Source organism: Vespula vulgaris, chromosome 6 (assembly GCF_905475345.1).
Source record: "Vespula vulgaris chromosome 6, iyVesVulg1.1, whole genome shotgun sequence".
Lineage (NCBI taxonomy): Eukaryota > Metazoa > Arthropoda > Insecta > Hymenoptera > Vespidae > Vespula > Vespula vulgaris.
Window position 1 is genome coordinate 5,988,511 of NC_066591.1, and position 18,090 is coordinate 6,006,600.

Genomic DNA, 18,090 nt, shown 5'->3' on the forward strand with positions numbered 1-18,090 from the left:
AAATCGTGGTTTGCTGGAATACTCTTAGAAGAAAGAGTTCAGAGAAGAGCAACTGTTTCAATGGTACTCGCCATTGCCTGCATAGAGAACGTAAAAGTAGTAAAAGAAGTAGTAAAACTAGGAACGAAGCGAGCGGCTTGGTGTCCTCTTCCACGTTGCTGTTGTTACTTCTATTTCTTCTCGTACATGAGACAGAAATCGTCCCTCTACGCGTCGAAGGAAGATAAAAACGAGAGCTCACCGGTACCGAACCTCGAAAGGGACGATGAATAAAAAAAGAATCCTGAGTGCGAAATAGTTAGAAAAACGTAGGTACTTGAGTTGTTATTCTGGCACGCTACCTTTCCACGAATATTTAACGTTTGTAGCATTATAAAGTATTAAAGTTCGCGGATTAGATTGTACATTCGACAAACTTATGTTTTTCTACAAGAATTATGATAATCGCATCTTTTATTAAACATCGTTTCAACTTTTACCACATAAAAGAAAATTTCTAATCGAATATGTTCCTTCGATATCGAAGAAAATATTTCGTAAAAGTTATTAACTTTCGATGTTAGTCCCGAGGGAAAATTTTTATTTCGGCATTTTCAAGGAGTGAATTGGATGAGAGGATTAGAAGAGAACGTAAAGGAAAACTTACGACGACGCTTCGGAAGAAAGAGGGGGAGAGCGACAGAGAGAGAGAGAGAGAGAGAAAGAGAGAGAATACCGAAAGTGGTCGAGACGAAGCGCTAACACGGTTATTCCTCGCGATAAATAGAATCGAAGGAACTTTCTCGTAGGACGGAGAAAATCGAGTCTGTCGGCTTGCTCTCGAGCCATCGAGTTCTCGAACGTCGAGAGATATCTCGCTTGTACTACCGACTATAAGCGTAGGTCGCAGAGGGTTATCGCGTAATCTCCGAGCAATTCCGATGGTTTTCACAGTGCTTCGCGTTTAACCATACCGCGATTCTTCGCTGGTAGCTTTTCTATTCTCTGCTTAACTTTCACCGACCATAAAAGGAACGACGAGGAAAAGATGAATAATATTGCGTTCGTTCGTGAAAAAAGCTTTCGACTTTCACTCGATATTGTCTCGAAGGGAGGCTCCGATTTCCAAAGATATTTCACTCTCAGATATTTTTGAAATATTCGTGAATTTCCGTGAAATACGATATTATTAAAAAAAAAAATAATTATCTAAATAATTATAAAATAATTATATTTCTTCTTTTTTAACTCGTTTATTTCTTCAATATTTATCACGAACTTTGCTCGACGAATTCTCACTCTATTCGTTACCTCGTTACATCAATCGATCGAAATTGCAATTCTTCTTAACTGAAACAAGAAAAAATACAATATATCTCGATCGGAACTCAAAGCAGTAAGTCACGAAATGCGGGTATTAAGGTGAAACCAGGAGTCTCGTGCGTTTATCCGTCAGACTCGATAACATTATCTTGTTACTCGTTGGTATACTTGTGCGTGCAAGAGTCCATCTCGAATCCAAGAGATCACCCTAACGAATTTCCTGTCTTTGGGAAGCATCGTCGTAAATCACTCTAGGAGGCGTATCTAGGAGGAGTTCTCCTAATGCTTGTAGTCCTGCGATACCTTTTTAACGACTTCACGTCTTAGGTGTATACAATCGTTTACGTGTAGTCGTTCACAGCCGTAAGAAGAGGACGCCTACTTCTATTTCCGGGATCGATGAGCTTCAACGTGGGGAAAATGTACAAAAAGAGAAGATAAATTCACGAAAGGTTCTAATACAATCGGTTTGCTCGATTCTAGAGAGTTACGAGTTTTCCATCGATTTTTCGATTAAATACGACTCCAACACGCTACTTTTCCTGTTAGAATTCATATAATTACGATCGTACTATTTACAAAGACATAATTAATAATAACAATAACAATAATGAAAAATGATGGCGATGATCCTAATAACAGCGGTAGCAACGACAAATACATGAGAATGATAGAATAGAAGATAATTTCAATTCGATACCTATCATCGTTGTAAAATTTTGTTTTAGTTCGAATAAACGAGGAAACGACGCGAGTTGACTCGTTTCATGGATTCAGTCTAACGACGTACGCATCACAGGAGACAGGCGTGCACGCGTATGTATGTATATATGTATTCGTCATTATTCCGGTGTCGCTGGTTGTGTCGTACATTTTAAATAATGCGCGAGACGTGCTGTGCATTGCACCGTACCGCTACCACCGCTGGACAAAATTGCAATTGGAATTTTCACGCGCGACCGTAACGCCGGCCAATAAATTACAATTGTTCGTCGGACATAATTCCCATCGCATTAATAAATACCGGGTGGTCTCGTATACACGGCCTAACATAGCACGGTATCTGCCTATCCTATCCTCTACCCTACCACCATCAACAAAAATCCGTTTAACTATTAAAATCTAAAAGCGGTTGACACGGGTGAAATGATTACGTACGTCGGAACGACGAAGAGAAAATATCCTGGCAAGTACCGTCTCGTCGTACGTAAAACGAAATAACAAAAAGAAACTACGATAACGTTGGTATCTCGCTGAGGGTAAGAAACTACTTTAATATTACGATTTTAAACGGAATAGATATATAATCATTGAAAACTGTAAGATCTTCGATCTTCGGCATAACACATTTTTATCTTTTTTGCTTTATTATATATTGTAAAATTGGGAAGATATTTTGTAAAAGAAACTATATACGTAATATTTCGATAACACTTGATAGAAGTGATTCGTTTAGAGTACTTTTATGAACAAAGTCCAGAATTCGTTATTGTTGCAGTTTCGAAGAGTGGTCATCAAAGATTTATAAATCATAAAGTTTGAGAGAGGAAGGATCGCGGATTTATCGATTGAAACGATAGCATTCAACGTTATTTAATGCGCGTGGGATATTCGTGGATAAAAAAAACAACGAAAAAGTCGATTTTTAACCTCCCGTGAATACCACGAATGTTGAGCCATTGGATTTCTTTTCAGCCTTGTATTGAGCTCGTTTCACCGCTTGAAAGCACTATTACGCTATTCTGCATTACTCTTTTTATATGGTTTACATACGATTTTTCGTATGGAATATAAACATTCATTTTCGTTTTCACGTAGATACATATATTTTTTTTCAAACATCCTCATGAAAAGTATCGTTCAAATTTGCCAATTATAATTGGCGTATTTATACGTGAGAAAATGTAAAATAAATCTATACGTAATTGAAAAGAAGAGTTTCATTTTTCAGATCTCGATGATTCTCTTGATATATCTTTTTATTGATAAAAATGTGTCAGAACATTATCAGAAAATTAAACGCGAATGAAAACTCGAGAGTATTAAGCCGAGAATATCTTTGAGAGTCTTCATGTTGAACTTGCCCGATCTTACGTGAGAAGGCAAAAGAATTTTTTAATTAAACAAGAGCACCAATTTATTACGATGCCAGTTATTTCTTTGCGATGTAGGGCATGCAGTAAAAGAAGAGAAAAAAAGAAGAAGAAGAACTAGAAGAAAGAGAAAAAGAAAAAGAAAGAGAGGTGTGTTAGGGAAGAGAATACACCAAATTCATTTAGTCATTATTGCTATTAATTGTCTGAAAATTCGTCTCGCAATTTGTGTGTTTTAAGAGAATTAAAGTGGACAGTACGTTGCTGTGACCTTGGATTGACCGACGTACTATACGCTACTATCATCCTTTCTATCTTTTCTTTTTTCTTCTTATACTCAACACGAAATCCCAAAGGAGTAAGGAAAGTATTTGACATTGGCCCTCGTTAGCCGTGATCGTAGCCACTTACGTAAATCGCCGACGAGAATTTCACCGCGTTTGCACCATCTCCCTATTCTTGCGTGGCTCTTTCCACCTACATACCTTCCTTGATTCTTTCTTTCCTTCGTTCTCAGAGAGACACTGAAAGAGGGTAAACGCACGCGAGATTACGGTCCCTCGTAAATTTATTCTATTAATTAAGTTTACGCTTCGGTGTCTGACCGTATGCTGCTTGAGAAGAGCCAACGACAGAGACGGTTACTCGAGAAGAATAGGACGCTAGGAAGGGTTGGTCCTTTTGGGATTTCTCTGACACAAACCAACGACCGACTCGAGAACGACTCACAGTTGACCTTCTTACACTTTACTCTCATGATGGTTCAGGAAAACGACAATGTGTGTAATCGTTTCAAAGTGTTCTTCGTTAACTTTGATTATAAAATGTTTACTTAAGATTAAATTAGATAACTACCTAGATTTGTTAAATCGTTTACAATTATCATTTTCGTTACAAAAATCATTTACAATCGTTGCAATTTTCATTCCAAATTATTTACATTAATCGTTATTTATTACTATATCGTTATTATTCCTTTACTAATTTTTGTTTTTTTTTCAAAAACAATCGTAAAGCAAATTGCATAATGTTTCTTGGTAAAATGTTTTTATATGGGTGAGTTTGTTTTATATTCTTAATTTTATACGAACTTTCGTTAACAAAACGACACGAGGAAACGAGCGAACAAGAGGCATTACTCGAGCGCACGTAAAATTTGCCACATTCTGCTGTAATGAAACAGCCAGAGTTCGGCTAAGTAAAAATATGACACGATCTACTCTCGTAAGAGAGGCTGAAGTTGGGTCGACGAACGTCCGTGTATCGACTCGACCAACCCAACCAGCGTACGCGATGTTCATTAGCGAGCTTGACTCGTAAAAGCGAAACGACTTGACATTTAACAAGGAATCGATGAAAAGATTAGTCCATGTGTATTGCATAAAAACGTTAACTGGATTCTTTCTCTTTTCCCCTTTCCTCTATCTTTCTTCTTGTCTGCATCTGTCCATTTTTAAATAGTTTTGTTTCTATTTCTCTTTTAAGATACATCACGTAAAAATGAGAAGAACAATGCGTGATATCTATTATCTTTCTGAAATATTTCTTTTAATTCTAGAATGCTATTCTTGTTTCAACATAAAAAAAAACACAATTAATAATTTGACAAGAGAAACTTGTCATATTCGAATTAAATTAAAAAGTCCATTTTATCATCCATCGTATTCTTCAAACGAAAGGGATCTACGAATGTTTGCAAGGAATAATATCGTTGACAGTACCGGATACCATTTTACAGACGATGCTCTTTAAACTCCAGACGTTTTTCATTTTCAAGAACGAGCGAGTGGCCACGCACGAGATACTTTTGAAGGAGTTCGCGTCTTTTCCCGTGACCTTCTCTTCGTCCTCGTCGTCGTCGTCGTCGTCGTCATCACCTCTTACATCCTTTACCTCTTCTTCGTCTATAAATAAAGGGAGGCGAACTAAGTGCAGAACCCGTAGGTTGTCGTCAGAGTCATTAAGGGTAGTGCTTTGGTTTCCCTTCCAAGTACGTAGACGTTTTCCCCTGCCCCTCCCTTTCTCTCTCATTCTTCCTCTCTCTCTCTCTCTCTCTCTCTCTCTCTCGTTTTGTCTATCGCGCGCGCGCACGTCTATCTACGAAAACGCATAGGTATATATATATAGTCGAGAGAAAGAGAAGGAAGAAGCAAGATCAGAAGGAAGAAGTTATGCCACCCTGTCGATGCGAAAGGTCGAAAATTAACTCACATTGGCGTAGAAACTAGTTTCGAAAAATATTCCCGATATTTCTTATTCTTAAATGCCAAGTTTTTCGAGAAGAGAAAATATTATTTTCGTTATGAAGCAAGGATATTCTATGGAACGACGTGTTTAAAGAGCTAAGAAGAGCATCAAAAAGTATAATGTTCTGTTTCCGACGTGGTAATAGGGGTCTTCGTACTTTTAGCCGAGCTCATAAAATTTGACTCCTAAAAATAAAAGAAAAAGAATGAAAAGCTGTCATTACCGGTTTTTTGTACGGGCTACGTTATGAACGAAGTTACGTTATGACTTTTAGTTTAATGCTTGATACCTAATGAAACTCCTTTCCTCGGCAATCTGCGAAAACGATGGGGTTTCGGTTATACTTACGCCAATGTCGCGGCTCGCCGCTGCACCACGGAAACGAGAAACATTAGCAAGAACTCGAAATATACGTCGAGTTGTATTATTCGGTACGCCTTTTGTATATTTACTCCGTAGTTTATACTCTGCACTCACCGCAAACGGTTGCTCTACAATGAGATATCCGAATATTCGAATATTTCTGGCACGAAGTTATTAATAATTTTACAATAGCTTAGAGAAAAATAATTACATGACTGTGTAACGATAACAAGTGCACTTGCTTTTACGAAAAGAAAAGAAGATATGTGTACTCGTTCCATTTCGAAAAGTTTCGAAGTTTATTTCTCATCGTGCATCTTATTTTCTACTTATGCACATCTTTGGTAACTCACTCGCTCGCTTATTCGCAAGTTGTTTTCCGACTCTCTTTGTACCTCCTGTCGTGCAAACGGTGACTTCACCTCCAACGACAAGTTTTACCCCTTTGTTTGCTCATTACCTATGATTCTCTCTCTCTCTCTCTTTCTCTTTCTTCCTCACACACATAACTTCTCTCTCTCACGCACACATGCACACACACTCGTAGAACGATAAACTTTTCGACGAATTACTACAACCGACGCGACGTGGCTCCATTTGCGGTGCGCAGTATTCATGCGAAATTACGTCATTTTCGCAGTACGCGCTCCATCAACCGCAGCCGTTAGAGTAGTAATGATAAAAAGGCTGGTACCGACATCGACGTCGATTTCTTGAGAGAATCGCGGATTACCTTCTAAGGGGAACGCATAGAATTATCTCCTGTCTTGTTACCTACCGACAATTTCTCTCCTATTATGCGGAAGAAGACCCGTTATTAATATGCTTTCTACGAGTTCATGTTGTTAGCTTACTACTACTACTACTATTACTACTACTACTACTACTACTATTGTTAAGTGAATCTCCGTATTTTTATAATACAAGCACGAACGAAGCTCAACATTATTCTTTATTTTTTCAACCTGCCAAGTCTCTAGCCAGTCGGGCAATCGTAATAGAAGGCGGTGTAGCTTCGAAGACATGTCTTTTCTCGAGAGGATGAGAAGATGAAAAAAAATGATCGAAAAACACTACGATGGGAAAGGGCGAGGTCAGTAAAAATGGAAACGTTCCCGCGAGGAGAAAAATGAGAAAAGCTAAAGTTTTTCTCGAACCTCGAAGGATGTCGGTGTCTCTCCTCTTCGTGTAAGACGATCCTGAAACGGCCGCATGCCTCTCTGTCTGCTAATAGACCTTGCGTCGTACTTTTTCTCACCGATTTTTTTTCAGCCCGTTTTCTCGTTCTCTCACCCCCTTAGATTCACCGCCGCGACGATGGATAGTTCGGTCCTTAACAGCCGTTTAATTTGTGTCTGGCTCGAAGTTTTTATCTCGAGAAAAGTTTTTATTTTCTTTCGAAGAGACACCTTTCTTCGAGATAACTGCGAGCAGTGTGGATCGTTCAGTAAACACTATTATTTTATCATACGTTCGAGTTAAGCAATAGATAAATAGATGGACAGTTATTTATTATTATTGTTGAGATTAGAATATAAGTTATATTCACGTTAACTCGAATCATTCGTTTCAAGTAAAACGGACTTAACCAGATGGAAAGGACCTTCTCGTGACATCTCGGTTTACACGACACTTCCTAATTTCTAGACACTGCCTGGAAGAGATCTCATTTCCTAGCCTGTCATTCATTCCACTTGAGAGAGGGAGCAAGAAACCTTCAACCCGTAACGCAGACGATTACGGATCCTTTTGTGGAAACGTTTAAAACCATGACGTACCCTGACAGTTCCCGAAAATTTCATCTCACAAATTTTCAACGAGAATCGAAAAGCGATTAGAAGTATACAGACGTATTCCACGGAATATTTAACAATTTTATTTGTTACTTTCTTTCCCATCTCTCTCTCTCTCTCTCTCTCTCTCTCTCTCTCTACCTCTTTCTCCTGCACGTCACTGAAAGTATAGACTCCTGTCCCTCTTTATGGGAGGGGCGAGCGCGTACTGCGTCATAAGCTCTTAATGCCACATTACAAATTCACGTGGGATTTTTCAGCGCTCTCGCTCAGCTTTTTGTTCCTTTTTTTCTCCCTCACTTTGTAGGATTAAGAAAGATTGCGGAGACGGAGTCTCGTATAACGCGAGCACGCTTCTTTTGCGTATCTCGTTAAGTTATTTATTAACGTTAGCCCGAGGGTCGTTCGTTCGCTATCGAGCAAAAAATGTATAACGAGTTCATGTTCGCGTTCGGATTAATGTACCGAGCAGAAAACGCGAGAAACGAATGGCAAAAAAAGTAACTTTCAAAATCGACGCTTATTTATGACATGTTCTACCTATCTCAATAAAAACTACACATTCGTTGGAAACGTAAAAGTAGATTTTAAACACTATCCAGTAAATTTTTACATAGCTACATTTATTATTGATAAAGAATGCTAGCATATTTGAAAAGCGTATTCACAGATGTTTTCCGTTCACGTTTTCTTTCTCCTTACATTCGGAATTTCTCTTATCTATCGAATTAAGTTCGTTCCTTGAAGTAAATATAAGTCCGTAGTGATTTTCCTTTTCTCCGTAAAGAAACTGAGTTATATCGGAAGAGGCTAACGGTTAATATACCGGCATTGCGTGTACGGAGGAACAATGCGATCTTTAATGCCAGTGTAGAATTTGAAATTTGAAATGCAACCAGTTCGGTGGAATCTTAGATATGCTGGACACGTAACGAGCGGTAAGGGTTGCTAGAGAGGGTCGAGGAGGGTCGTAGAGGGCTTACTGAGTATATTGCGAATACGTACGTTCTACGTCGAATCGCGATCCGCGGATATGTACCTAGTACGTATAATCCGCATAACCTCTAACGTCGATCGTGGCTTATGATATTACGTAGACCCCATTATACGACGTCGTGTGTCGATCTCTTTCGTGACTGTGTGCGTGGACTCTACGAATAGATGTATGTAAGTGTGAAATGACTGTACTTAGGGTAGAAACGCCGAGGTACGGGGCGTTGCCCTGTCAAGACCTGTGTAACGAGTAAATTGCTACATCGTTATATTTTCCTCATAACTCCCTGGTCGCAGCCTTTCTCGCTCTCTCCTTCTCTGAGCGAATGCTGTTTATTAATTGATTGTTATATGTTGCTAAAGTGCTCGGTCATGATTCGCAATTTTATTTGGTTCTAGAGAATCTCGAACAGCTGTTTAAATGGATCATGGATTGTACGATCAAGATTTTTACTAATTACTTACTAAACTTTCTTCTTCCAGTTGGAATACTCAACAGCAAATAATGCATCTTCATTCTTGCAACAGATAAAGCGTTCGACACATATTCACAGTTAACCATCTTCAAGAAAAGTCAAGTAGAAAGCATCCAAATTCTTCTCCATCAATAAGACGATCCGAATTATATAGAACGTTTGAAAAAATGTCTATGGACTTGAGAACGATGAGTGCGGAGCGAAAGTGATCGATGGTTTGCACGTGTTCAGTTCCCACGACCTTCAATTCACCCGTTACAAGGATAAAAGTATGTTCTAAACAAAGTTTCATTTTCTTTCTCTTTCTCTCTCTCTTTTTCTCTCTCTCCTCTCTCTTTTGTGTGTTGATATTTATATAAACTTAGCAATAACTTTCTTTTCTTTAACATTAATCTCTTCAGAGACCGAACGTCGCAATTTTTATTGAAATTCGTCATTTCTATAAGATTCACGATCGTATAACGTCGTTTAGAATACATCAAGAAAGACGATAGTAGGAAGTTCGTGGAAGGTAGCATCGATTTTAATCGCATGGCGTACGGACGAAATGCATATTCATTCGTCGACGATTCGACGGTGCGGGTCGTCGCCTCGAGAAGCCGACCGACGAGCAACCCTCGAATTTTGGGCTGGCACCATTCGTGGGAATTGGAATGCATAACCCGTTGAAATTAATGGTCGCATTGACGCTTCGCACCTGATAGAACGAAGAATAAAATTGAATCGTTTCAATTTAATTTTCGCTTTTAATATCTGTAGAATTTTTCTTTCTTTTTTTTTTTGATATTATCTTTATAATTCATCGTAATAGTGTTCGAACAATTTTTTTAATTCTTCTTTTATCTAAGAAACATGAAAAATTTCTTATATTTTATATTTTATTCAAAAACAAATTACTTTTTTTATATTAATATGAATAGTATAAAAAATGAAGAAAGTATTGGAATTGGAACTATATATGTGAATCCATGATATATTATTATTTCTTTGTAAAATGGATCCAAGAAGTAAAATTATTTACTAAAACGTAAGAAGTTTGATTTCTTTCAGTTCTAACGAGAGTGATCTTGTTCGTTCGTCGACGGGTCAGTAACGTCGACATTATCGTTGTCGTTTACGAGCCTACTTCCAAAGAGAGAAAAAGTAAAAGAAGAAAGAGAAAGATAGAGACAGTTTCGTCGAAAGTACGATTCGGTCGATAACGCCGATGCTGTTTGACTTTGCTCTACGAAAAGTTTATAGAGTCAAAGGTACACGAGCTTCCCTTGGGAAACGGCAAGAAGGATGGTATACGTCCGTCTAAAATTTACGAACAATATAAATCAATTTTCTCTTTATCGTTACAAAGTGAAAGGAGGCTATCCCGAAGTGGGTTAGCTTTGCGAAATGGAAAAGGTAACTTTGTTCAACGAAAAATTTATTTGTGAAGAACGATTTTGAGCTTGGCACATCTCGAGCTTCGTGATTTTCCACTATCTCGATCTTTTCAATTACTATAAATTTCTTCAATAGATAAATATGTTAATAACGTTTCTTATTTTTTCAATTCTTTCTTTATATACAAATCTCTCTTGTGTTTAATTAAATCGATTAAATTTCACAGCTAACAAAATTTATGGGGGCAGTTACAAACGATAACGATATGAGAATTTATATCGTAAAAGAATTTCCACAGTTAACAAATAAAAATTTTTAACATATTTATGCCAGTATATTATTTTTTTTTTGTATATGATGATTACATTAAACGTAGATTCACACGGTAAGATCACGATATACTTTGATAAGAGAACTGTAGAAAATGATTAAACGAGTCTTTGTGGCACGTACGTAAGCTATATATGTATGTATGTAAAGTTAGCAACTTAATTGTAGCCTCGATAGAGATGGTAGCGATTCTCAGAAGCGTGTAACCATGCTAAATGCACATATCCAGCGTAGCAAATTATTTCCTTTCCGTGTATCGTATCGCCAGCTAATAAGTATTAGATACGTCGAGTTAGATTGTAAAGTGGTGTAAGACTTTAGTACATACCCAACGTAACAGCTTTGTATAACGGATTCTTTGTGGATTATTTCCTAACAAATGTTTCTGGACTTTTAGAAGAGATAAACTGAATTCCTCAATCATCCTCTTGAATTCCGCATTATACTTAGGTAAAAGCAACGTTCTCTTTTCGGATCTCTTTTCGTTCTGGCGGTTGATGAAATAGCAAGACAAAGAAAGAGATAGAGAAATTAAATTCTCTCCGGAAGGAGCATTTACCAAAGATATTCGTTCCGATCGTTCTTCAAATCGTATTCGTAGATCGATAAAACTGAGTTCTAGCTTTGTACAGCAGCCAGGTTTACATCTTGAGTCTTATCGAGCAAAGTCGTTCGAGATCTGAACGGGAATGTCGGAGATATATGGAGGAGTAAAGTGGATGAAGAGAGAAAGATGAAAACGAAGCTCTGTGCGATGTTCGTCGATGTAAATGCAAGTTCAATGAGCCAAGAAGGAAGACTAGAGGTGAAAGAGGAACGGAAAGGGGTGAGAGAAAGAGAGAGAGGAAGAGAGAGAGAGAGAGAGAGAGAGAGAGAGAGAGAAAGAGTAAGAGAGAGATAATAGGACTCGCAAGAAAGCGAAGTGAGGGAGAGCTCGAAGAACGATGATATTTGATTTATGTCCATCGTGGGTTGTGGCTTGCAAAAGAAATGATTGTAACTAAGATTTATTCCGAGCTCTTTACTGTCACAACACCGACGACTTTTACCGGAGGTTAATATCCCGAACCAGGCAGCTCCGTTTCGCGCGAGCTCTAAGTACGAGCTCGTTTGATAAAAATCCATTATTGAATGGGGACCAGTTTCTCCGAAGGCGAGGGCGATTATTTAATGCCAGAGAGGGGAGTGTTAAATTGGAATAGATTGCAGCTCTTCGCTCCTCTCGAGCACTCCTTTTTTCCTCTCTCAATCTTATGCTCTTTAACGGGCGATCGTTCGACGCGTCTCTTTTCGTTCATGCGAAGGGAGAGACGCCAGTTAGCCGATCTTTCCAATCGCCTTCGAAAGCGGAGCCCTTTGATACAGTTTGATGCAGTGCAACCTCGAGAACCCCTCGTACGAGAGTGTCCACGGGTTGGCAACGATCGTAACTTATCCTTTCCAACTCTCATCGCTTTTTCCTTTTGGTTTTACGCGTTTAATCTCGAAATGGCGAGAATTAAATCAACGACGGTTTCACTTGCAATTAGTATAAACGCGCGTAACAGTTTGATACGTTTCTCATTCGTTTGTGGAAAACATAAAATTCGATATCGAGAACTCTTCCTACGGCAAGAATTACAAAACGGCAGTGTCTATCGCGTAAGGGAAAAAAAAGAGAAAAAAAAAAGAAAATGAAAAATTCTTCAAGAGCGTTACGACAACGAGACCGATCGTTCACCACAGTAGACTATCAGGAAAATGATGCTGAAGTAGGTTTTACCGTTGCCCGCCGTCGAATTTGATCATGGAATCGCATTAAAAGGCACTCTGCAAAGGTGACTCGATTTTCTGGCACAAATGACGGCGCTCCGGCTTCGGTTCTTCTCCTCCTATCTCGTCGCAGCTATTAACTCTGCTAATTTTCAATTACCCGTCTCGACGAGCGATATTTGCAAGCCGCAGTCAATCTCGGTGCTAGCAGCCACCGGGCAGGTTTTCGCGCTAGACTCTTCTTCACTTGCCGTGATCGCTTGCTCGCTTGTTCGTTCGTTCATTCGTTCGCTCGCTCGCTCGGTCGTTCGTACACGCACTCTTTCCGAGAGGAAAGAGTGCAAATTTACGTAAGAGAGTTACCTCCCGTAAATCTGATAAATTGAATATTAATAGCGTCGGGCGCGTATGGCGGAACATAAAACGGCTCGTTCTCCGCGAAAAATTCATTGCTCGTGCTCGGACCATAACGTTTGCAATTTCTCCCTCGACGAGGCTTTCTAGCTGCACGAAGATAAAAAGAAAAAGAGAGAGAGAGAGAGAGAGAGACCACATCATGAATAAATTCGAAACAAACAATAAACATCCCATAATCGAAGAGATCACCGTTTTAGCTTCTTTCTATGTTCTTCAACCTTTCGATTTTATGCTATTCATCTTTCAGCTTCATTTCTTGAATCATTTGATAAAATATGGAGCAAAATGAGGTATTTTCAATTTTAATAGGTTTTGTTACACGCAGAGAAAGGAAAATTTAAATAACAAAACATAACATTCATAGTCCATTTACTTACTTAACTTTATTCTACAAATTTTCATAAAATTTTGCTTCGAGACGAAATTGCGTAAACGAGCTATTTCTCCTTCGAAAGAAAATAGAAGCTAAACGGAAGGTTCTATTTTCCTTTTTCTCTCTCTCTCTCTTTCTTTTGTCGCACCCTCAGTTTTTCCCCTCTTTTCAGTCCGTTATCGCAGTGATGGTAGGAAGCGGCAGGACAACAAGGGTTAACCTAATTATTTAGCCGCCAAACTCCTTACTCGTAGAAAGCGTGTTTGACTGTTCCACTCGAATGGTGCCCATGGGATGAGAGAACGAGAAGAGCGAAAGACATTGAGAGTAGAAACGATGGAATCGGAACAACATGAGAAAGATAGAGAGACAGAGAGAGACAGAGAGAGAGAGAGAGAGAGAGACAGAGAGAGAGAGAGAGAGAGAGAAGCAAAAGGGAATGCACGATTTCGACCCTTCATTGCCACATGGGGTTGGGCTACCATGTTCCTACTACGAATCGTCTAATAAAACGGTACGAGGGCTAAACTGTTGGATTCGGGAAGATCGTGTTATCGCGTCTAGGTGATCCAGGTGCGTGATTAAACTTACGGCTCGCTCTCGTGCAACTATCGCAGTTGACTTTACGAGTGGCGTTGTCTGTTGTCGATTTATCTCGTCTGGTCAGGTGGACGTGCCATAGTTCCTTATCGATTAGGCTGGATACATACAATCCTTCTCTCTCTATCTCTCCATAGTTTTAGCTTTGTCCACCTGCTTCTAAAGAGATCACGAGAGAATCATATGAATGGGTGAACGTAGCAAGAGATATTCTGTAAATCTTGCATAGGATGTCCATAAATTATTATTCTGATTATGATATATCATAATTCTTTATTGGATACTTGTAATAAAACACAAATTTATACATCAGTGCACAAATGCATGAAGTTTCTAACCATAAAGGAAGAACTTAATAAACTTAATGGACATGTGAACATCTGGTAGCACGAAATCTAAGGGTATAATGGACGATGATCTCAGGGACCATGGGATTAGGTCATCTCTGTCAATCCACCGATTTGGAAATGTTTTATTAAGATACTTGGGAACATGAAGAGATCAATGAGGGCGAACTTCATCTTATTGAAAGATGATAGTCAATTGTATATTTTATTGTTCAAGATGGATCTTAGATCTCTTTCTTCGGGGATATGTTATAGATATTATTTATAAAACAATATTATTATAAAACGATATGCAATTGAAGGAGTTAAATCACAAATGTTGCAGAATGAATATCGCGTGTAAGATTGAATATCGCTTGAATATTTTGCGTGCCACCAGAAATATACATGTTGAAGCTTATTATTTATGGTTAGAAACTTTATGTTTTTATGCATAAACGTATAAATTTGTATTTCATTACAAGTATCCATTAAAGAATTATAATATATTGTAATCGGGGTTATAATTTATAGACACCCTACATTTCTTCTCCCCTTTTTTATGTTTTCTTATCTTTTTATGTTTTACGATTATTTTCATTATTTGATGTGTGGAGATGGTAATACCATTAAGTAATATCACTTAAATTAATTCATAATCATCGTAGATAGGATAAAACGTAGATGGAATAATAAATATAGTAAAATCAAAAGTAATTAATCGATAAATTAATCAATGAATTTTATCTATACCTATTCCCGCTTTTCCGAATCGAGAGAATTATTTTCATAAACACAGGATTTTATATTTTAACAATTTTAAACACAGGAAAAGACAAATCGATAAAATTCTGTTTGCGCTGATCCCTTCCAATGATGGGTCGAAGGTCATGGAATTCGTTAGAGCAGGGCCCGTGTAACGAGGAAACTTTGGCACCTATCGGATGAGCCGGGGGAAAAGATCGAAGGAGATGCAATGGGAGAGTACAGTTTGGAAATTCGAGGGTACATGACCAGTTCGAGGCATCTCCCAGCGAGTCGCCGGTTATGAAGTTGGAGGTTACGAGTCCGCATCTGGCGCCACATGGCCCCTTTACCCTCTACTCCCTCTCTTCCCCTTATCCAACCAACTTTCCTCATTTGCGATAATGTATGGCCACCCATTAAGGCGGAGGCATAGACCGATCTTAACCAGGGAACAGGTAACGGGTAGCCACGTAAAATGTTCCCGGCTGGCAACGAAGAAATTAACGGGAACACGAGTCATTCTGCGGACTCCGATTGCAAATGTTGCTACCAGAGAATTCATTTTGATATACAGAGTGATTCTAAAGCGTGATTAACAAATATATATTTTAAAAATTAAAAGCAAGATAAAAGATTTCTAGATTTTACGTATAGGAATGTAGAAAATGTAATATATCATAGAATTTCTATTAGGTATCGGTCATTTTTTTACCTAAATACAATATCATATTCAATAAACTAGGAAACATGCTTGAAACGATTTGTATACTCTCGAGCGATAGGTAATAGACTTTGGAAATAGGATTAGAAGTCACTGTAAAGTTTATCGAGCGTGCAATGTGGAGCGGTGAGTTTGAACAGGCTCCATGCGTTACTCTATGTTAAATTTCACACACTTGTGACTAAAGTTGCTCGGATATAATTTGTATGCTTGGGATTCGCCCGAAACTATCGATCAAAGATATCTCTAAACTAAGATCCGTGAAATCGAGCTTTCAATCGAATGAATATTTAATGAAAGAAAAAATTTCATTGTGTTAAGTCCAAATAAAAATAGCGAAGCAATCTTATTTACAAAAAACTTATTTTAAGGAAACTTTTACCCCCCTCCCATCGACATCTAAAAATTCTTTTAGTCTCCTGAGAATGTAATTCAGTAGCAGAAATGCGAAAGCTATAAATATCGAGACACGGTGGTAATGCATGGTAAAATTGTAGGACGGTAATATCGTATAGTAAGTGGAAATTGCTTCTTCAATTCTGGCACTTTAATCCCGAGCAAGAAAATCGATGTTTCCCTTAGATCGACAGGAAGGGTACATTGATTTACCTCAGGAACGACAGCTTTATTACTCTATTTTTATATGTGTGTACCTGTATATGTGTGTGTGTATGTGTACAAACGTAACTGCATGAATAAAATCAGCGCTTGCACCAAGACGACGGCTTTCACCTGAGATTGATTCCCATCCCGACGAAAAATGCGGCTACGTTGCTGCCGCCACCGCTTTAGGATCTTGAGATTGGATTCTCTTTCCCTCTACCACTAGTTGTACTTTTTCTTTCATAGTACGACGACGACGACGACGACGAGAACGATGAGAACGTGGAAAACGAAGCGAGACGAATCGAAGCGAACGTAAATAACCATGACTACTCTTTTACCTTCCGATTACGTTATATTTTTAGTTATACTATTTTTTACGAAAGACATTTCTACGAGCACGAAATATTCTTTATTGAAATTATATCGACCTATACAAAAAGTTGTAAGCGAGAAGATTTAACGAGAAGAAATAGAACTGTTTTTTTTTTTAGAATCTTAAATAACTGAAATGGTATTCCTAGAATCTATAAAAATTATAAATTTCTTTTCAAAATATGTTTTAATATATTTGATTACGAATTAATTAGAATAAAATATGTTTTATAAAAATATTTTTCTTTAACTCACGAAAATGTAACCTTATCTCTTAAATTTTGTTCTTCGATTGACAGACAAATCCTACTACTACATTTTGAACACGACTTCTTCTATGTGATTACTTCAGAATGCTTTTCACCACTTATTTCTGCTTACGCAAAGTTTGCAGATCAGAAAGCCACGGGTTATATGAATAGAATGCTTGCATAGTAGAAGCGAGAAGAATAAAAAGAGCAGCTTATGCGGATAGAACACGAGACGCCGTCGACGTAAGCGAAAATCGAGGATTTAATTAGTTACATTGGCCGGTCGATAATCACCGAACGAAAAAAAATCTTTAATTACTTTATCACCAATATTATAGAAGTATTCTAGTGAATTTTACTGACTATTGAATACGTTGAATCATATGAAACTTCTATTTCAGTTGAAAAGATATTTTCAAAAGCTGCCAACTTAACGAATTAAAATAAGAATAGAGAAATGTAATAATTAACATATTTTTCATTGGAAAAAATAATAAAAAATTTACATCTTTCTTCTCATATATATTTGGACTCTACGATTTTAACATTATTAACGAGTTCGAAAATAAAAAAGTTATAGATCATCGAATTTTAATCGTTGAAATTCGTTCGAAGTCATCAAAGAAACACTAGATACTCAGCGCTTCGAGAGATCGTCGATAAATCTTTCGCGACGGCGACCATGCCGTAGCTTTTTTGTCTGGTTCAATCGAACTGCCAATTTCGTTCAGTAGAGAGCGATCGTTCCGCATGCATCAGACGAATTCGAGAACTTTTACGCGAATTTCCCCGTTTTTCGCAGTCGCATGTCAATGTCACAGACACTCTTGCACAATGCGACGGTACGATGCTGCTGAGGCCACGATCGTGATGTACCAAACGTGAAAATGTGCCGTTAAAATTAGCCGAGGGCTATAATCTTTTTTTCTTCGTCGATAAAACTATGACGTT

At 38.1% G+C, this 18,090-nt stretch overlaps 1 long non-coding RNA gene across 9 annotated transcripts in view; it reads left to right on the forward strand.

Annotated features, from left to right (window-relative positions):
• LOC127064733 (uncharacterized) overlaps positions 1 to 18,090 on the forward strand; it is a 220,390-nt gene that overhangs the window by 169,902 nt on the left and 32,398 nt on the right. The window contains exons 6-7 of one of the 9 annotated variants that reach the window (XR_007781807.1): positions 9,275 to 9,536; positions 9,740 to 10,262. The exons of 6 other annotated variants lie outside the window; for them this stretch is intronic. This is a non-coding gene — a long non-coding RNA (uncharacterized LOC127064733). Of the gene's footprint in view, positions 1 to 9,274; positions 9,537 to 9,739; positions 10,263 to 15,329; positions 16,964 to 18,090 lie in introns of those variants that run through there. 2 more of the 9 variants (XR_007781810.1, XR_007781813.1) reach the window with 2 other exon arrangements.